A 21,969-nucleotide genomic window follows, 5' to 3' on the forward strand; every position below is an offset into this window, starting at 1 on the left:
AAAATTAAACTTTTAAAATGCTAATGAATGAAAATTTAAAGTTTTTTTTTTTAAATTATACTACTACTACCACCTCGTTATAAAATCTGCATTACTTTAGCAATATCCTCGCTAGGAAAATAATCATAAAGAGACAGTTTGCTTATTATAGTGCAGTGCTATACATATTCTATCGGGGACTTGTGTGTCTTATTTGTTTACTTGACTAGCCAAGCACTTTTTCATGTTAGTGTCCATATTCGTCTTCTTCAGTTGTAGCCCTGGTTTTCCTCTCAACCTGACAAGACCAACCTGGATTTTGACAGTCACACTGATTTTTATCTCTTTAAACAGCTAGAAGCAAAATCAGATTTTGTTTCTGGCTTTTGTTATTGAGAAAAGTAATAAAAACCATGGCAGAATTAGATCAAGGACATTCGTTATTTTAACTAGGAACAAGAAATAAATACATAGCTCTTCCCAAGAATTGGATTAATGTAAGTGTACAGAGGATATTAAAAATGACATTGAAAATATGTTTCATAGCTGGTCATTTGTTTGATATACAAAAGTTAGCATTTCTACTGTCTGTTGTAGAGATGACATAATAATGAAAAGTCTCATTTCATTGGCTGAGTGCTTTAGTGTGTACCTTTTCTGCATCAGTTTCTGTGGTCGAAGCTTAAAGCCTTGAATCAGTCTCCACCTGCATGGCTGGCACATACCAGAGGAAGGAAAACTGGGAGGTTGTGGTGGAAGATCAACAACAGGCACTCACTTCAGTGTTAGTATTCCTGTTTGAATAGGTCATGAATTCTCAACAGGGGAAACATTGCCCCCAAGGGTATGAAAATTGATTCTTGGAGAGTAAAAAAAAACAGATATTATGGCTGAGCTCAGAGTCAGAGGGAGATGTTACTGTGGAATAATGGTCAGAGAGATGGGACGCTGCAGGCTTTGAAGATGGGGGAAGGAGACGTAAGCTAAAGAAGGTGGGTGGCCTCTAGAATCTAGAAAGGGCAAGGAAACAGATCCTCCTCTAGAGCTTCCAAAAAGGATCCTTGTCAGACTTCTGACTTACAAAACTGTAAGGTAATGAATTTTTGTTATTTTAAGCCACTAAATGTGTGCTTATGTGTTACAGCAGCACTAGGAAACACAGTGTTTCCTCTCCTGTTCTGTAAGAAGAATAGAATGAGCTATGTCAGCGATTTGTTGTAATTGCTAAATAAAATGATTTGTGAGAAGTACTTAGCATAGGGAACACAGTGATGTATCTCAGCCTTGCCAGTGTTCAGACGGGCAAGATTTCCCACTGAGTGCCCTGTTCCTGTGTTTAGGTTGCCAATGGACTTCTTTCTTAATGTCAGTGGCAACTGTCAAGTCTTACAGTGGCCCAGTCACTTTAAGGGGACTTTGAAGTCTCTCCTAGGGTTCATCATTTATTGATTTTATATATCAACTCTCAGAAGATGTTTTTATTTCACTTGTTGCCAAGTTTTGGGAAATTTATTCTAGTGCCATCCAGGTACCACCCACTCATAGGTCCTTCCCCAAAGCAATTCTCCCTGTATTTTCTTTCTCCTTTCTGCCTAGACTGCAGGAATGTCTGAAGGCTTGTTGGGGTCTGTAGAGAGGTAGGGGAGGGAAGTTCCTAGCAGGGAGCAGAGAAGGACCAGTTGCCAGTCATCCCAGTGAGTGCAAGGCAGTCCCAGGTGGGGTGGGCATTCTAGAGTGAGGCATTCCAGTTCAGGGATGACTGGGCTGGAAGAATAAACTCCGTGTATTGTTTTCTTATTTTTGCTTTGTTTTGTTTTATTGATTAAGAAAGTCTCTCTAAAAAGGAGAATCTTCACAATCTGACATTCATTGATGTCCTTCAGGTCAGTTAAGTCTGTTGGGTAGATCCTGGTGTAAGTGAATAAAGTGAAGGCCACAGGTTTTCCTCTGGCCAGTCAGATTCCCAGGGAACAGCTTTTGCATTATCACAGGACAAGAAACCAACAGAATTGTATTCCTACTACCCAAGTGCTAATATTATGTGGGTTTACTTATGTTATCTTTTAGTGCTCACAAAATCACTGCGAAATACATATTATTACTTCCATTTCCTGCTGAGGAAGGGGAGCATCATCACAACATCACTATGAAATAGATAAATAGATGGCATTACGCCTGTTTACAGCCAAAGACCATGGGGCTCAAGGAGGATGACAGCTGTACCAGCTTGGCTGGGACAGCAATATGACCACTGTGGGGCTGCTGCTGGCTGGTTGCCTACACAGGACTTCTCAGTTGAGGCCATGTTTCAAAGCCTGGTTTTCAGTCTTCTAAGTCTATACGTGGGACTCTGTGAACTCAGAGATGATCAGACTCTACCGTGATATACTCAGGCTAACAAAGTTTTAATATGGATAATGGATTAGCCAGAAACATTATGGCCTTATTCTTAGGGTATTTATTTTTTTCTAAGGATCATGTTCTTCCTTTTTCTTGCTTCTTCACTGTGTCCCCATTCACCCAGCTACTTCAGGGCCCAGCTTAAACCTGACATCCACCTGGAAGCTTTCCTTGACCCTCCTAATTTTTGTTGTTTGCCCTCATCTCACCCCCAACTCAAAGTGGTCTAATAAAACTTTGTGCTTCCCCTAGAATGGCTTGTATTGTATTGTTTTCTGCTCACTTGTCTGGTCACCCTCACTAAAATCAAAGTTCCTTGAGGCCAGGGATTGTATTTCATGTACTGTTCTTTTAGCTAGGACTCAGCACAAGCCTATATACATAGGAGATGCTCAATAAAATTTTCTTGAATGAGTAAGAATGGTAGACCTGTGTTTAAGTCCTGACCCTGCCACTTTCTACTAGTGTGACTTTCATCATGTTCCTTCTGTCCATACAGCCTCAGTTTCCTCATTTATAAAAAGAGAAATTTTGTTGAGATGCTAAGGAGTTCTTTTCAAACATGAACATATTGGGATTCTAATGCAACTCATTAGCTGTCCCAGAACCATAAATCAACAATCATATCTTGCAAAGTACAAGTTATGCGGATTGCCTAGACTACTTGAACATGGATTAATTATTTCACACCATCCACTTACATACATTAACAGTCGACAGATTCATACCTGTTTTGTGCTGATATTTCTGTCCTTGATCCCAAGGGTTTACTTATCATAGAATATCCTCTTCATTTGGACTGACTGGCACACTCAAAAGGAGGCTTTTGAGCCTGAGAAAATAACAAATTCTGCTTATGTCTGCTTTCTTATTCTTGTATCCATCTGTTTTTTACCTAGAGAGAGTTAATGAAATCTTTTGTTATACTAAGAATTTCAAGTGAATATAATTAAATAAACTATCGTATAAAAACAGCAGTATCAAATAAGAAAAAAGTCTGCAAATATTAATGATTATTCATGGACTTGAGTTGGTAATAGGCATAATACCATGACTGTGTGAAATATTTGATATGAAAATAAAAGGAAAATGCAAACTAACATCCCAGCAGTAAAAATGTGCAGTATTAATTGTAAATAATTGCAATAGCTCACATGTGATGTCTGCTCAGCTAACTCCTAACTAATGGAGGAATCCATGTCACACTGCAAGATTGTATTGGAGGCTTACAGATTTTCAAGATGTTGCCTTCTACATTCCTAAAGCTTATTACCATATAAATCAAAATCTTACCATATCTCAGGTACTTCTTGCTAGTAAATTAAACACATTTAGATGCTTTATTAATATATAGTATGTAATAAACCAAAGTAGTAATTTACTAAGAGTTTCTATAGGTGCAATTAATTTTTCCAAAATTTGCTCAACATTTGCTGGTGACTGTCACTAATCGAAGACTCAAAAATAGACTAAACACTTTTCAGAAATTACTTCTTAACCTTACTGCAAAGTCTTAATATTATTGAAAAGATATACCTGAGAGGATAAAACATCAGTATTCTAAGTAAACTCACTACAAATAAATTTTAGTCTGTATTTTATTAAACATTTTCTTGCCCTGTACAGAATTTCTTTTATCTTTGGGCAAAAACTGTGTTTAGCTTAGCTTATAGGCTAATTAACATTAATTTGGGTTTTTTTCCCCCACTCTCTCTTTCTTCATTACTTTCATGCCTTCTTGCTTATTTTGCAATCATGATGATCTCTGACCTGCTTACTCAGCAAAGCCCACTTCCAGGTCAGGGCCATGACCTCGTGTGGACAGAACACAGTCTTTTAGCAACACACCAGGAAACAGCAAAGACAAATGGATTTGTTGTTTCTGTGAACACAAGTTATTCTGTACTCAAATCATAGTCAGTGAAAATGATCTGATGACTCAAAATCTTGGTACAGAAGCCTAGATGAAAATCTATACTTTTCAAGAAAATAAGAGTATTTCTTTATTTCATATGGAAAATAAATTATGTGGTTTGTTTGAGTGCAGTGTTTGCATTTGATTATAGATTACCTAAATTACTTTCTTAAAAGTAGATTGAAAAAGTTAAGAAAGGAATGCCCATATTTACATATCCCAGTATTGAAAGTGAATTCCAATTTTTATGCTACATATGGAGTAAATGAATGTGTGAATGAAAGTTCAAATCCTAAAAGTTATTGATCATGTTGATGATCAACTGAATCACATTGTAAATTTAGCTGCATTCTTTAAAAATGTTATTTATTTTCAGATTCAGATAAATCGTTCCTAATTGGTAAGTGGTAAGAGTTGTAGTTTATAAACAATGTAGTATTTTGTCTCATGGTTCTGATTTTTAAATTACTATACTTAATTTGGTATTCAAAACAGCGTTATAAGAAAGTAAGAAAGTTTTCATTATAAAAAGGTTGAGAAACCTGGTTTTAACTAATCTGCCCTAAGAAAAGAAGTTGATGAATGGCAGGATTTGTAACAGAGCAGAAACAGAAGGGAAATGAGCTTTTTCACTGTAATAGTTCAGTGGGTTCTTTCCGTGGAGCAGGAATCCCGAACTTCTCAGGGAGGCAGAGGTGTGAGAATCCAAAAACCCAAAAGAAGATGCATACTTGGTGAAGTTAAAAGGAAGAAGAAAAAAATTCAGTGTCCAGGAGAGTTCCTCACATGTGGTGGATAATACATAGTTTAGTTGACTCAGTGAACTTAGACCATTCAGTCATATTGGGCATTGGTATAATTTAGTTCTGCTATAATGTACAAAAATGACACAGAGGTAGTAAGAGTGATGAGAGACTTAAGCTCTTTCAGCATCTGCTTGAAGTCTTATTCACGTTTAAATGAAAATGGGGTCTCAGATACTAATTTGCCTCACTGCCATTTTCTCTCTAGGGAAGTAAAGGAAATGAAGGAAACTGCTATTTTGGACCTAATTTTAACCAAGAAAAGATTGATTGGTAAAATAGAAGTAGAAGGAACCTTTATCAATTTATTTGATAAATACATGTTGAGTGTCTGCTGTGGGCCAGCACTTGGAGGATTGTGACCACAATGTTTAAGCTTTTGAGCTAACTAAGGAGCAGATGGTGGATATAGCAGACATGTATTACAGACTTCAGGGGTAAATCCCAAATATTTCAGAGAAGAAGATATAGTTCTATAGCCTGAGACTCTGAAAGAGAAGATGAGTGAAGAGATGAGAAGCCCACCTCTACATTCAAATTAGGGCTCTTTCTAGGTACTCCTAAAGCTCCTCAAACAGTCTTGGCACATAGCTGATACCCAGTAAGTTTTACATATACATATATAAAATACGTGTGTATATGTATAAAATGAAAGAATCAACAATGAAATCTTGATAATATAATCATGATTATGTTTCCAAATTACCAAAGATAATGTACACATTCTGTCTTACACATACACATGTACTCCAAGTCTAACAGTCCATAACTGTTTGAATGATTAGAATTAGAGATTTGATAGTTCTAAAAAAAAAAGAAGAGAGATAGTTATGGCTGCAAAGGGCATGTTCAAATTAACTCATAATATAAAAGAACATTCATTTATTTTATTTATTTATTTATTTTTTGAGACGGAGACTCGCTTTGTCACCCAGGCTGGAGTGCAGTGGTGCAATCTCAGCTCACTGCAGCCTCTGCCTCCCAGATTCAGGCAATTCTCCTGCCTCAGCCTCCTGGATAGCTAGGATTACAGGTTTGCACCACCATGCCCAACAAATTTTTGTATTTTTAGTAGAAACAGGGTTTCATGTTGGCCAAGCTGGTCTTGAACTCGTGACCTTAAGTGATCCGCCCACCTTGGCCTCCCAAAGTGCTGGGATTACGGGCATGAGCCACCGTGAGGCAGGGGCCATAAAAGACCATTTAAAAAGAATGCAAGGAGAGGCCAATAACCAAGAACAAATATCAAAGAGAGAGACAGAATCCCATCAGAAAAGTGTTAGGAAGCCTGGAATCCAGGGTGAGCTGGATAGTAAGTACAATAATACTTAATAAGTATTAAGTACTGGATAATAAGTATAAATTAAGTATAATATATTAAAAAAAATCCTAAAAACAACCAAAGATATAAAAAGCTGGCAAGAAACAATCCTACAGAAAATAATGGTGACAGAATAATCCAGATATGGAAGACTGGAATCCTAGTGATGTCGAGTTTTGTGCATTTTTTAATAATGATGTAGTTATTTCTGTCAAGACTGCAGTATTATTTTTATCTTTTTTATTATACAAATTTGTTTTAGTTTTGTAAAGAAAAAAATAAGAAAGAGACAAGATCTCTGATGAGAGAAAAACAAAGTACTATTCCTCCCTTCTTATTCTTGCCTTTTAATCAAGGATACTGATTTCTCACCTGTAAGGGTAAAACAAAATGTGAGTAAGAAGGAACTGAGGTCCCCAGCAGTGTAATGCTAGGCCCTTAGTGCCTCCTCATGGATTGGGGCCACCTGGCCCGGATTGCATCATATGCCTTGCTCACCTGTGACTGTTGCTGCAGTCAATCATCTGTGAGAATGGCAAAGAATGGAGAAAGCCCCCAGAAGCTTGGCGATTGACAAAAAGAGAAAACATAAAAGCTCAGCAAAATTCCGGAATTTATTCTGAAAACAGAAAACACTCAGAAAAGCAAGTGATAATCATTAGGCTCCAAGAAGTCAAGCAGGACTAAGTGATTTTCCTGTTCAGTAGAATAAATGGAATGCAAAGTGAAGAGAATGTAATAGATATGGTGTATATGAATTTCATCAACGCAGTTTTCACAATATCTCGGGGTTTCATTATGGATTTAATGGAGAAATAAGAACTGAATAACAGAATAGTTTCAATGGATTCACAACTAGGTTTGCATAACAAACCCAGAGAGTGCCAAAGAATGGGTCAGTGTAATTGCGGAGGGTAACCAGTATAGACTCTGTTCTATTCCAGATCTCTCTTTATCAGTGACATGAATGGTGATGATTTTGATGAAACAATAGAAATAACTGACATTTATTGAACTCTTATGTGTCAAAAACTGTTCTATTATTCTATATATATTAGTTTATTTAATCTTCACAATTCTGTGTAGTTGATATTGATAACCTTTTATCTCCACTTTATGAATGAGTAAACTGCAACACAGAGAGTTTAATTTCCTCAAGGTCACACAGTTCCTAAGTGGCAGAGCTGAGATTCAAGCCCAGACTGTGTACTTAATGGCATAAGTGACATAAATGATATCCTTCAATTTGTGAATGACCAAAGTGAAATGGACAGCTAAAGTGGAAAGTTACAGATTTGCTACCCAACAGAACCTTAATAGGCTTGAGAAATCAGCCAGATTAGTACGACAAAATTAATTTGAGCCAAATGTAAACACATGCACTTAAGGTTCAAAAAGAAAAATCAACTGCCAAAGTAAAGATTGGGGAAATGGGACTCAGGTCATATGAGGAAATCTTGGGGGTTTTAACTGACTGTAGGCTCATTATGATCAGTGTATACCGTGATGTGATTATCAAGAAAATGCAATCTTAGGCTGCATTTAAAAATGAATAAAACCACTGAGTATATATATGTATATGTGTATCTCAGGGTGGGAAGAATAAAGTTCTCAAGTTCTGACAAGACAAAATGTCTTATCCACAAATTAATTTAGGAATGTATTATATAAAGTTCTTTCCAACTCTGACATCCTTTGATTCTATGAACAAGTCTGTACTAGGATAGAGTAAAGCATACGTAAGATGAATCTGAGAATTTTGGAAGAGTGACCAGGTTTAAGGAGTGTCTGAAGGCACAGCTAGCACATTCATGGAAGGCAGTTGACTCCGTCTTAGCTAAGGGTTTAGTCACAAGTAGACTTGTACAGAAAAAGCTCTTATAGGAGGCATGGATCCCCATTGTAGAATATGTTTGAGCAAGGTCTGGATGGCTATTTAATGAGGATGTCGAATGCGGGATTAACTTACAGCTCAGGAGTATGTATCTCAGGGTGAGAAGACTCCAGACTATGTCAAATGAGGAATAAGTGCACTCTCAAGAATAAAGTTCTCAAGATCTGCCAAGACAAAATGTCTTATCTACAAATTAATTTGGGAATGGATAAATTCCCTTATACATAGAGTCCCAGGACTCCAGAAGAGTAAACAGTTACTGGATGTTGAGTTCAGTATTGAAGCTTCACCGACTTGCAGATTGTGGGTACATTAGGACCAGGAGATGCTTCTCATGAAGGTTGGGTTGAGTTACAAACCAACCCAAACATGCAAAATCTGTTAGAAGATATTTGTTTGTGTCATCCAACAGCTTCTTTAGATTTTGCTTTGAATGGTAAGTCATACCGTGTTTTCTAACAAAGCCGTAGATTTGAGGCATTTCTGGCCCTGCCTGCAGGAAGAAAGGCTCTTTCCATCACCATCTCAGACTCCCAGGCATAAAAACCCAAAGGAAATAATTGACTTCTGAGAGTGTGCCTTGTAGGTATCAGCTGGACTTGACTTGGCTTCAATTTTTGCTTCAAGCTTTCAGACAACACATGACTAAGACAGAATGAGACCACTCTAGTTGCCTCATGGGAAGCTCGGGAAAATACTGCAAAAACAACATTGTTTCTCCCTTTGGAATTCTGGAGTTATAAGGCAGAGGTCCCCCATCTTCCTGAACTGTAAGTGAATTCCCTCTCCATCATCCTCATTCAATGGCCAGCCAGCTTCTGCTTGAACAGATTCTGTGACAGGAGTCTCACTACCTCCCAGGACAGCTTCACCTGCCCTTTAATGACACCAAATGTAACAGGAATAAAGGGAAAGGAACATAAGGAGATAGTAAGTTAAGGAATGGATAAGAAAGAATGTGGCCCAGGAAAGGGTATTCCATGGTGGTTTGTCCTCACTGGGAAGTGGGGAGCAAAATTTAAAGCACTGAGAAAATGTTGTTCCTCCCATTGATAATTTTCCTTCCCCCTTTGGCATTTTTGCCAAGCCAGCTTTACATCTACAATTCTAATTTTTGTGAATACTAAGACGTTGCAACTGGAATGAACCCTCTAAATAATTTTTAAGCTACATATTCCCTTAATTTGTATTGAACCAAAACAATGGCATCAGACTAGTGGAATGAGGAACAGCTTCGGAGTTAGTTTCAGAGGTTTCAGTCCCAGCCTTGCTATTGACTAGCTCTGGGACCTGGGCCTTAACATATAAGCCTTAGTTCCCTCATCTCTAAAGTGGAGATAATAATACCTACATGCAGATACATTGTGAGGTCTCAGTGAAATAGAATCATCCAGTGTGGTGCCTAAAGAGGGTTTTGTTTGGTTTGTTCACTGTTGTATCCCCAGCACCTAGGATGGTACCTGGCACAGAGCAGGTGCCCACTAAGTGCTAAAATGAATACTGAATGAATGAATGACTGTGGTCAGTAAATGATAGCTATTGCTAAAGGCATGGCAGAGCTGTCAGACACAAGAAGTGTTTGTAAAGCAAGAGGCTGATTATTCAGAGGCTTGAAGGATAATGCTTTGTCATAAGCTAAATTAATTTTTCCCCACCATACAGCATGGCTTTAGGATTCTTCAAAAACTGACTATGTTGGTCTGATGGTAGTGGGTTACCAGAACTTATTAACATTAGTGTCACTAAAGTTGGCATATAATCCCCCTGTGCTAAATTTGACTGCCTTAACAACAACAAAAAAAAGAACAAAACTGACTAATACTGTGACCATTAGAGTCTTTCCTCCATCCTTACCCTATGTTCTGTATGAAACATCTAGAGGGGTCTCATTCTGTCTAGTCAAGTATCATTCGAAAGCTTGGAACAAAAAATGAAACCAAGACTTAAAGACTGGCTGGTAGCCATTCAGAAATAGATACAAATGTAGATTAAGTTTTGAAGACATTTTCCCTTTCTAATACCTCCTCGCATTTTTAAGAGAAGCATTTAGTAAAACAAACAGGAGTGTCTTTTCAGTGTCTGGTTATCTCTTTTTCCAGACTGAGTTTGGTAAATTATGTAATATTTGGTGTTAGTCATCTCACAGGATGTAAAATCAGGTAAAAATAAAACCAAAAGGAATCTTAAATATAATTTATGAGTTACTTTCCTAGAGGTAAGTGTAACTTGCCTATATAATTTTATTTTTTTGGAGTCCTTTAATATTTGTTAAAGCATATATTTTTACAAAACTAAAAGTACTGAAAGTCAGCTTGCACCAATTTAAAGTTATTTTAAAAGATCCTGTTTTCAATTCAGTATTTCAAGAATAACAGAGAAAATGCATAAGGTCTAGATTCAGAACCATGTAACCAAAAATGACAGTGGGGTGGGAGGGAGAATTGGGCTGGGATAGGATGAGAAGGAACTTTCCCATTTACTAAAAGAAAAATGAAACAAGGATATTACCTCTAGCTGCATTACGAACAGAACAAATGTAAACCACACCATATAGACACCTTCTCAAATACTGCCTTCTGATGTCATCTCATTGCTTACTGCCTGCTAATCTTATCTCCCTGCGGGAGCCAATCTTAAATTTATACTGCATCATAATTAACTAAACACATTGCATCTAGCAGAGACAAATCGTGGCCTCCCAGTAAATATTTATTAATTGACTTTTGTGTGCTAAGCAGGTAGGTTTTATTTCTGGCTTTACACATTAGTCAGTGTTTCTGCAAGCGAAGTTTCACTTTCGCTCTTCCTCATACCTGCAGTGCCATTCGATCATTGCCAGTATTGCCTCAAAGTAGTGCAAAAGAGCACTCCCTCTCTGAAGCCCTCTTTGATTAAGCTCACCTAAACTAAAGCCATCTCATCCCTCCAGAAGCCACTTTATGTACATGGTTGTAGTCATTTCAGAATTATTTGTTTACCATTTTGTTACATTCTTATTTCTCTTGGTTTTGATCCCCCTGTGCATGGCAATATACACCCCCACCAAGAATAGGCATTGGGTCTCAGTTGTCACAGGGACACACACACACACACAGGCACCCTCTACATGTAGTGTCTGGCCCAGGAGGAGCACATTCAAAGGACATGTTCCACAGTTAGATAATGAAATTGTTAGTATTAGTAAAATAAAACAGACATTCCTAATTATTTGTCTCTATGAATCGGCCAAGAATGGGTATAAATGGAATCAAAGCTGTGAGAGATGGACCTATTTCACCAAACAAGTAATCAAAACCTAATACATTTACACCTCAAAATCGGTGTTAGGTAGATTGAATAACTATGAAAGTCTTCCAAAGGGAAATAATATATGGTATTATATTTAGCTGAGAGGCCTGTGCATTATTTGAGCCACTGTACTAAAAAAGTTTTGTTTCATTCAATCTTTAGAAAAATGATTTGGAAGAGATTAAACTATGTATTGCTAATGCTTGTACACCATTGGAAGCATCTGGTACTTTTTGAACTTCCCCCAGTGTGAGTTGAGCCATAGGGCAGGCTAGAGCTCCGTGCAAAGTAGAGAGGATGTGTGTCTGCACTCCATCCTTTTATGCTACAAACTAAGAGTGTGGCCAAGGCAGGCCATGAGGTAGTTTATGAAGCGTCCGTAAAGTGCATGTAGGTGCCAACAGCAGTGAAAATCCCTCTCTGTGCTGGAGTTACATGGGTATGTAGGAGTGAGGCTAATGGTTAAATGTGTTTAGCATTGGGTGAAAATGAATTTTTTTTTCATACTCCATAGAAAAGGTTAACTTCAGTCTTTCTTTTTTGGACAAAAGTGTAGGCTTTGATGGAGAGGAACTAGAGAGCTATAGTCTAGTGACTTTATCCTGGGTATAAGGCTCTACAGTAAGAAGAAATAAAATCAGTAAAAGATGGTAGGCAAGTTACCAGGTTAAAGAGGGGATACATGGGGCCCAATAAGGATGATATAGAAGGTTTGGGTGCTTATGATTACACCTTGACTCTGATAATGACTAAAAGATATTGCAAGGTTGGAGGTATGCTGGGAGGAAGAGCAGAGTGGATTGGAAGGTGTGTGAAATGATGTGGCTAGAACAATATTGGACAGTGCTGGGTTTGCTGTTTTTTGAGATAGGGTCTTACTCTGTCATCCAGGCTGGAGTGCCAGTGGCATGATCACAGCTCACTGCAGCCTCCACCTCCTGGGCTCAAGTGATCCTCCCACTTCAGCTTCCCTAGTAGCTGGGACTACAGGCACATGCAACCACACCTGGCTAATTTTAGTACTTTTAGTAGAGACAGGGTTTCGCCCTGTTGCCCAGGCTGCTCTCGAACTCCTGGACTCAAGGGATCCACCCACCTCAGCCTCCCAAAGTGCTGGGATTACAGGCATGAGTGACTGTGCCCAGCCTGACAATGCTGGTTTTAAAAGGGTGGCATTTAAAGTGATAACTTAGTATGAGGGGTTAAAAACTGGAGAAAAAATTATTAAAAATTCATTGCAAGCAAGACAGGAAGAATAAAATGAGAGGACATTTATTCCTTTCTTTCCATGTGTCTTCATTGAACACTTAGCTTGTCAAAGGCATTGTATTTGGAACTTTGGAAGAGAGAAAGGCAAAGTGGAATTTATCAGAAGCAGTCTTTTTAAAAGGAAGGAATTCTTTTTGTAACGTATTAAATCTGTTAAAGTCATGTATATTTGAAGCACTTTAAAACTATTTATTAATTTCCCATTACAGCATATTTCAGGTGACAAATTTCTATTTTGTTTTACAGCTGGAAATGGAAAGTTCACTAAGATAGTAAATATGACCCCCTAGAATCCTGAGCATATAATAAATGATCAAAATGAGTTTTTATTATCTGTGACTGCATTAGAATAAACTAAAGGGAATTAAAATCATATGAATTCTTTCTTTTATTCATGTTGATACAATTACCTGAAATCATGTATGGAAAGAGGTTTAGTAATTTTTAGATTGTTCCCTTATTAGCTCCAAGGCTTTATTTGAACTTTGCTCTTTCTATGTTATGACTGTTTGTTGTCCTTTGAAGACAAGTACCTTAAGCTGTGAATTTGGTCACGAAAGCACTGAGCACATCTGATAGCTACAAGGCAGGAAACCGTGACCTGACATGGGTTTCCGATCCACTCTATGCGGAAGTGGTATTGTAGTAATGGATTTGCTTCTGCCAGTGCAGCTGTTTTAAAAGCATGGAAAGCAAATGACCCTGTGGACACAGACAGAGCCCTGAGAGTTCGTATTTCCTTAGCAGGGCTGCAGTCAGGCCCCTAGCTTCGGGCCACCACCCTCTCTTCTCTGGAGTCACCCCACCTCTCCCATCAGGTGACAGTATGAGTTGGAAAAGGGACGGGTGTAGCCACACCAGGACAACTTGTGGTCAGAAGGTCAGGTTTCAAGGGCCGGCTCCATTACTGGCTGGATGCATGTTGGTAACCTCATAATCCTTAGATTCTCACCTGTAAAATGAGGACAGTGGGAAAGCTACCACATGAGCTATGAGAGCATCTATTTATATTCTTTTATAGCACTTTTATAGCACTTGCTGTGTGCCAGGCACTGTTGTAATCACTTTACAAACATGAACTCATTTCATCCTTCTTACCACGCTATGCCGTAGTTACTATTATTATCCCTATTTTACTGATGAGGAAACACGGCCTAGATCAAGGTACTTGCCCAAATCCCAAAACTAGTAAGAGGCAGAGCTGGGATTCAATCTTGGTGAATCGTAATTGCTTGTTTTCGGTCATAAGAACATAAGGAAGAATCTGTATTGCAGAAAATAGGCAGTGTTTACTCTGCGAGATTACTTAAGGGCCCAAGATCCTGTGCTTGGTGACAGAGGCACAGGGCTGGTGGTAGCAGCTTTCTAGGCCAACTGCTTGTGTGTGGTCAGCTAGATGGGCTCTGATGGTGGGGCCTGATCTGAGAGGGAAGTGAGCCTTTCTAAGAACATGTAGAATGTATGTGTTAGATTTCTAAAACTCAAACCAGTGAACAGGTAACATATATAGGACTAATGTGTGTGTAGATGGAGCAGGTCTGACAGGTAAGAAAACCCTCTCCACTCTGCCCCAAGTGTACTCTATCACATGCTTCTCACCCTGGCTTTTTGCCGTTAAACTGAATAAACATCAGGCAAGAACTTCACTTCCTTGTGTGAGCACATGCCCCTTAATAAAATGTATACCCCTGGACATGGTTTGTACATTTTCCATTTAATGCAAAATTAGCTAACAGATGTTTTCAATTAGGTGTAGAACCAGGAACTGGTTTCAGGGTGCAGTGCAAGAATGTATACTAATTGATTGATATGCCTGTCCTGGTGTCGCCTGGAAGATAAGAAGCCCTTAGCAGACAATCATGCCCAGAAACTGACCTTTGGAATGATGACTACAGTCCCAGCCTATACCTTCTCAGCCTCAGGGGCAGTGAGTGTAAAGGTTGCAAGTTCAGTCTTAGAGCTATACCTTCCCTAAGATAAGAAGGATGAAGAGCTGGCATTCACTAACAGGACCCTGAAGGCATTCACTAACAGGACCCTGAAGGCAAAAACACTGGGCAGTTTCACAAAAAGGGAACAAGTAGTCTCTCTGAAGGTGAGTCTTTCTGTTGCTCAGGTGACCAAGGCCACCAGCCCACTGCTGATTACTCAGCCACGCCCAAGATCCTGCTACTACCCTGGTTTCTGGCTGCACATTCGTCACTATTGAGATGACTTACTGGTCACAGTAAAAGCAAGTTGATAAAGGTGGCCAGTGGGGGAACAGAGCTTATGTGCCTCCTGAGAAAGCCAGTCGCTGGAAACTGGACTGAGAGCCCTGATTTGGAGCACGAGGAAACCTTAAAAAGTGAGTTGAGGTTGCATTTGCTGGGAAGCCATAGGAAGAATAGTAATGGGGTGGGAAAGGGGGCTGGCTGCCTGGGGGTACTCTCCAACTGGAAGTCCAAGCCCTGCCTTCACTCCCCAGTATTTCTTTCCCACCAAGTGCCAGTGTGTTTAAGGCAGTACATCATATACTGTTTTTGTTCCGCCAGTGCCAGTGACATTTCAAGGAACTAGGAAGAAACTGACTTTCTCTGCCACTTTGAGAAAATTATTAAATGTTTACTAGGAGTGTTCTGACTCAATGAACTAGGATACTGTGAGTTTGTTGGAACAGAGGTTTTTGAAACCAGAATGTGCTGTGAAGAGATGATGGGTTCCTTTTCCACATTTTTATTCCATGACAACCGAGCCAGCTTCCCAGAGTTAGCTATAAACACAGAGCTTTTGTTTGCCAGGTTTAGTTAGGGGTTCTTTTTGCTGGTTCAGAGTTATATTGCAGAACCACAATCCATGTTTTCTTTGGACGTGAATATGCAGTGTTGTCCTTATAAAGATCCCATTAAAAGTTTAAAAAGCATACAGCCCCATCCCCAGCCCCGCTAACGGCAAGCGTGCCTCTAATACCTTTGCGCCTGACTCTCTGGGATGGGACTTTTGAGCTGGACAGACCACAGCCCCAGTGTTGCTATGCCCAGAACCTTGAGCCAGCTGAATTCCAACTCTAATTCTTCCAGTTCTTAATCTCATTTCCTTCCCCACTTCCTTGCCTGGCGTTCTCCTTTGTTTTTGTGTACATATCTGTCTTCGTCATTGATCTTTAAGCTCCTTTGGGGCCAAGAGCTCTGGAGCCAGGAGATATAAGTTCGAATCTTAGCTCAACCAGGTACTGAATAACTTTGTGACTTAGTGAGTAGCTTACCTCTCTGTGCTCATGTTTATTTTTCTATAAAATGGTGATAACGAAAATAGAAGTACACACTGCTTAGGGCAATTCTGAGAATAAAAGGAGTTAATACATGGAACGTGCTTAGAGCATTGCTGGGTATACGGTAAGAGTTCAGTAAGTGTAGCTTTAACCACTGCCACCATTCCCCACAGACCCTGGTGCATTGTCGGTGTTTAATGAATGTTTGTCAAATTATAAGAAAAAACATTGCCCTTTCTGTAGGAATTGCCCATAGCTAAAGAGATGGGGGAAGGAAAGGAAGAAAGGGAACACATATTTCTTTTTCAACATTGGGGAGTTTGTGGTAAAGTACTTGGGGCTCTGGAGTATAAAGAACTATGTTTGATCTTTTGTCCAAACCCCTCTGGGATTTGGGATTTGCCAGCGGGTGGTGGGGGGGATGGGGGAGCAAAGCAGTGTGATCTGCAGGGAGAGAACCAATTACAGTGTGCTTGGAGAGGGTGGCATTTATTCTGCTGAACCTCTTCTCTGCTTCACATAACGTTGGCCACTTCACCTTTCCTGAGATGTCTCTGAGGATGGGCATATTTTAAAGACTTGAGCTTACATCATCGCATCTTGAAAGAACCGAGTATAATTGAGTTGCTGATACAAGTGGGTACTTGCACCAGGTCCGGGTCACCCACATCTCTATGGAAACACATGTTTGCTTTAAAGCCCAGCAATCAGAAGCAGATCCTTATAGGAGCCAGCATTGGGTCACTTTTAGAAAAAGGCATTTATTTATATTCTCAAGCCAGCAGAGACCTATGAAATGAAATAATTTAAAATTAAATAGAAAAACCATGCCGTAGGTGAATGCTAATAAAGCCTGCCGTGCGTCCTCCTCCCCCGTGCTTGCACTGCCTCGGATCCGCCGCATTTATTTTAGCTGTCCTTTGCTCTTTTGTGCCCATTTGCATTCTGCTGCTGTGAGGAGGTGGTTTGGCACTTTATGCAAAAATGGTTAATCTTCATTCATAAGCATTTGCCAGTACTAAAATGGAAAATTCAAAGCTGGGACTGCCATAAAGTGTGTTTTGTGTTCCGCTCTGCCGTGTACGTGCAGCATATACAACAGTGTGCGCCACGCAGATGACTCTGCCTGCCATACAAGCACTCAGCACTCGGGGCTGTTGAGTGAAGAGGTTCTCCCATGAAGGTCTCAAACTTGCATGAGCACATCTTGCCCTAGATCTGCTCAAGTGATATTCTAAGTGATTGGAAGCTTTTATCTGCCTCTGAAAGCAGGCCTTTTCAAATAAGTATTGACTGTTAATGACCTGTTTAAATAAAACATTCAATTTTCTTTCTTCCCCCCACAAAGAACTTAGTAGGCAGTGACATTTCTAAACCAAAGGCTAACCCTGCTTTTCAAAAGAGGCCAAGCCAGAGCTTTTAAATGTGAAATTTTTTTCTGACATTTGCCCTTAAAATGCTTTTCAGTGAAGTTGTTCTAACAGTGGGTTGAGTACATTGAAATGTCTTTGAATGAAAATGCAACCTTGAGTTTTTTTCTCCAAATTAAACAAAAAATGCCAATCTAAGTATATTCATATGAAATTCATATTTCAGTCACCACCTTGTTTCATTGTTTATGTTTCTCAGTCCTAATAATTAAAGCGACTTTCCTCTAAGGAACAAGAACTTTTATTAAACTATGGAAATTAAACCACAGAAACAAAGAGCAAAAACACTTGAAATATAAGAGACCTCAGTCATTACCATGCCAGATAAGGAGTAGCAAAGGATGGAGGGAAAAGGAGGAGGGGACAAAACGGAAGAGAAATTAGGCAGTTTAACAGTTAGGCCACAGAAAACATACCTAGTACTAAGTTTAGACCAAATCTCAGTTTTGTAGAAGGAGCACTTGTTTCCCTCTTCAGCTGGCATGCAAGTGCCCCTGATTGTGCTTAGGGCCCTGGATGGTTAGTCTCTGGTTTAAAAGTGACCTGTACAGAGAAATAGCCTACTACTGTACATCATTGGAGACAGCACCCACGCCTTTTATAAGTGTTTCCATCAACTCCCAGTGCCTGTACAAACCTGTAGTACCTGAGAGCCAAAAGAGACCACAGAGTTCATTTCCTCCAACCTGGAGATCTGAGGCCCTCGTGCCACAGTGTGGCCTGTCAGGATGAATGATGCCCTTTATAGACAGAAGTGAAGTTCTTCCAACTCTCCCTATCGAAAGGTACCTGTCTTGTTTCCCATCCTCTCAGAGCACTGCTGTCTGCTAAGGGCCAATTGACGGCAGTAGGAGAATGAAATAAATTAATCTGTGATAGTGCGCCTTCTTTCAGAGGTAATATATTGCATGCCTTCAACTAAGTAGAAATGCATATGTCTCTTGAGAAGCCATACTCAGAGATACTGTTGGATGCTGTTTTGCCTGAGAGATTTTTGCTGCTTCTCAAATCACATGGCATAATTGACTTCCTACGCACAAAATCAGTCCTGATTCTTCCCCTCTGAGGCAGCCATGAGAAAATGTCTCAGGATCTACGTGATCATAGTGATGCAGGATTTTTGAATAGCATTGTCTAGGCTATACCAAAGTCAGGTACACAGACACTTTAATTACTCTTAGTAATTAAGTTAGTAATTCAGTTAGTTATGCCTTTAGACCCCAGAATGTCACAGAGCCACTGGGCAGCATCACAGCTCGCAAGAAACAATTTGTTGGCTGAGGGCCCACTAACTGCAACTCTTTGCACCTTCACCTGAGGTAGGAAGCTGCAGGAAAACAGCCGTTTTTTGGTGGGGTCAGGGTTGTGGTGAATGGAGTCACTCTGTCACCCAGGCTGGAGTGCAGTGACATGATCTTAGCTCACTGCAACTTCCGCCCCACCTACCGGGTTCAAGCAATTCTCCTGTCTCAGCCCCACCCCATCCCCCTCCCCAGTACCTGGGACTACAAGCACACGCCATCATGCCCAGCTAATTTTTGTATTTTTAGTAGAGACGAGGTTTTGTCATACTGGTCAGGCTGGTCTCGAACTCCTGACCTTAGGTGATCCACCCGCCTCGGCCTCCCAAAATGCTGGGATTACAGGAGTGAGCCATCGCACCCAGCCAAAAATAGCCATTTCTTTAAAACAAGTTCATTTATGCCCATTCCTGTGTGAGTGGAGTGGTTTCACACTGCAGTTTGTGCATCCTGCAAATGCGCAAGGCATATACTGTGGGCCTGTCTGGCCTGAGAAGGCAGGTCCCGTGGAACGGTTTTATTCCCCTGGTGGAGTTCTTACTGCATTTCATAGACAGCCCTGTGACTTGTTTATGATGGTTTTGAGGTGCTGTTAGCCCAATGGCCGTGGGCTTGCTGAGTTGGACTGCCTTAGGTTTGAGTCCTGGCCCTGCCACTTAACTGTGGGACCTTGAGCAGTTACTAGATCTCTTTGTGCTTCAGTTTCCACGTATGTAAAAATGGGGATAATCTTAATTTCTATTCGTAGGGTTGTGACGGTAAAATGAAAAAAAATGTATGTCAAGCACTTAGCAGAGTGTCTGGTACGTTATAAGTTCTCCAGAAGTGTGCTAATTATTATTAATAATATATTTTTGAAAAGATTATTCCTTAACGACATAATTTGTAGGAAACTGGCCTTCCCCTTATCTCTCTAGGCTTCCATGAGAATCTGTTTCTTGTGTGTAGTGTTTGGGATTAAGGAAGAGGCTCTTTCTCTATGTTCCAGGATGGAGACACTAGTAGTTCTCACGGTTTTGCTAGTGCACGTCCGAATACCCTGCGGGGCTTGTTAAGCACTGACTGCTGTGCTGCCCCTGCCATCCAGAGCTTCTCTTTCTGTCTGGTGAGGGGCAGAGTATTTGCATCTTTAACAAGTTCCCAGGTGATGCTGAGGCCACTCATCTGGGAACCACACTTTAAGAACCCCTGCTCTAGGACAGTACTTTCCAGTAGAAATATAATGTAAGCCACACATGCAATCATACATTTTCTAGCAGTCACATTAAAAAAGTGAAAAGAAGTGGATGAAATTAATTTTAATATTGTATTTTATTTAATCCAATCTATCAAATGCTATCATTTCAACATATAGTCGATATAAAAAGTATTAATGAGACAGCTTATATTCCTTTTTTTGTACTCAGTCTTTGAAACTCTGCCTCTATTAAACCCTTCCAGCACATTTCACTTTAGACTAGCCACATTCAAATCTGGCTTTGCATGAAAATGACCTGGGAGTCACTGTTTTCCGTCACAACTTCCCCACACCAACTGACCTTGGGGCCCAGAAATCTCAGTTTTTCAGAGCTCCCTGGTTAAGTCTGTTGATTAGCCAGAAAGTCAAGTCGATCCAGTCTCTACCAACTTGGTCATTTTCCCTCTCTAAGCCATACGTCATGACATTTGGCATTTACCCACTCCAGCTTACATTATGATAATTTATGAAATACCCTATTAACGGCCCCAAATATGCAGTATGATTTCTATGTTTTTACAAATCATGGGAAATTTTGCATTAATAACCTTGAAAATTTTGTTAAAATCATTACTTAAAATGTTTTCTTATATATTTCCTATGGTTTCTTAAATCCAGTTCAAGCAAAGTGATGTAATACCCAAGAACAGGAAAGTAAACCTAAGAGCATTAATGGGTTTCAGAGAAACGAAAGTGAAACTTTATTACTGCCTACACAATCAAACAGGAGGGAGAAAGGAGACAAGCAAGTCAGAAAGCGATTTGATAGGTCAGTACATTGATAGAACTTTGCATGTTTTATGTGATTGCATTAGAAACATAAATATATATTTTTAAAACTTTACAGATAACTGTCATACATATTAAAATTTGTTGAATTATATCAATTGGAAATACAGAGACAGACATATTTGCCAGAATGTCTATTATTTGGGTTTATTTTTCATAAAACATGTTTATCTTTGTTCTAAGCTAATAGATTTTCTGGCTACTGTTAATGCATATTCTGTAAGATTTTTGCTCAGTGATCAGTTCAATATAATTTTATGTTTGAAGTGATTGGTGGTAACCATATTTGTGGTTCATAAATTTTATTTATTTATTTATTTATTTATTTGAGATGGAGTCTTGCTCTGTCGCCCAGGCTGGAGTGCAGTGGCGCAATCTCAGCTCACTGCAAGCTCTGCCTCCCGGATTCATGCCATTCTCCTGCCTCAGCCTCCCCAGCAGCTGGGACTACAGGCGCATGCCGCCATGCCGGCTAATTTTCTGTATTTTTAGTAGAGACAGGGTTTCACCGTGTTAGCCAGGATGGTCTCAATCTCCTGACCTCATGATCCACCCATCTCGGCCTCCCAAAGTGCTGGGATTACAGACGTGAGCCACCGCGCCCAGCTGTGGTTCATAAATTTTATACTAGAAAAGTATATATAGATGATGTATTAAAATGGTGAAAATCTTTCCTTTATGACTAATATGTTTCCCTAATAAGTTTTAACAATTTCCTTGATCTCTATTTTTCTTTAGGACATATGTAAAAATTAGATGATTATATCTACATATGTTTATAATGGTATTACTGAAATCTAAATTGCAATTTTTAGGAAAAAAGTTTTAAAAAATGTCTAAGCTATTGAAATGTTGCACCAATATCAGGACTTATATTTCTGAGTATCTTAATTTTGTGTTGATTGATTGGTATGTATGGAACATGTATTCATGGACTTGAATAGTTAGCCCGCAGTAATTGGTCTGTTCCAATAACAATTTTAAATGATAATAACAAGGAGAAACCAGGTTCTTCTCAAGAAGTCAAAGATCCCTGTACCTTTCTTATAGATTTAAAAGCTCCTGTGGTCGATACATGTTAAGGTATGAGTAT

The 21,969-nt window shown here is 39.5% G+C and overlaps 1 protein-coding gene across 35 annotated transcripts in view; it reads left to right on the top strand.

The window, feature by feature from the left end:
• The window catches only part of SPATS2L (spermatogenesis associated serine rich 2 like), a 173,389-nt gene that overhangs the window by 57,567 nt on the left and 93,853 nt on the right, over window positions 1–21,969 (top strand). For 10 of the 35 annotated variants that reach the window (XM_063791459.1, XM_063791451.1, XM_063791468.1 and 7 more), the window contains one exon: window positions 20,706–20,856. The exons of 16 other annotated variants lie outside the window; for them this stretch is intronic. The gene's annotated coding sequence lies outside the window, so the exon portion shown is untranslated. Of the gene's footprint in view, window positions 1–8,939; window positions 9,083–15,031; window positions 15,217–15,905; window positions 16,078–20,705; window positions 20,857–21,969 lie in introns of those variants that run through there. 9 more of the 35 variants (XM_063791461.1, XM_063791471.1, XM_063791462.1 and 6 more) reach the window with 6 other exon arrangements.

This window comes from Pan troglodytes, chromosome 13 (genome assembly GCF_028858775.2).
Source record: "Pan troglodytes isolate AG18354 chromosome 13, NHGRI_mPanTro3-v2.0_pri, whole genome shotgun sequence".
NCBI lineage: Eukaryota > Metazoa > Chordata > Mammalia > Primates > Hominidae > Pan > Pan troglodytes.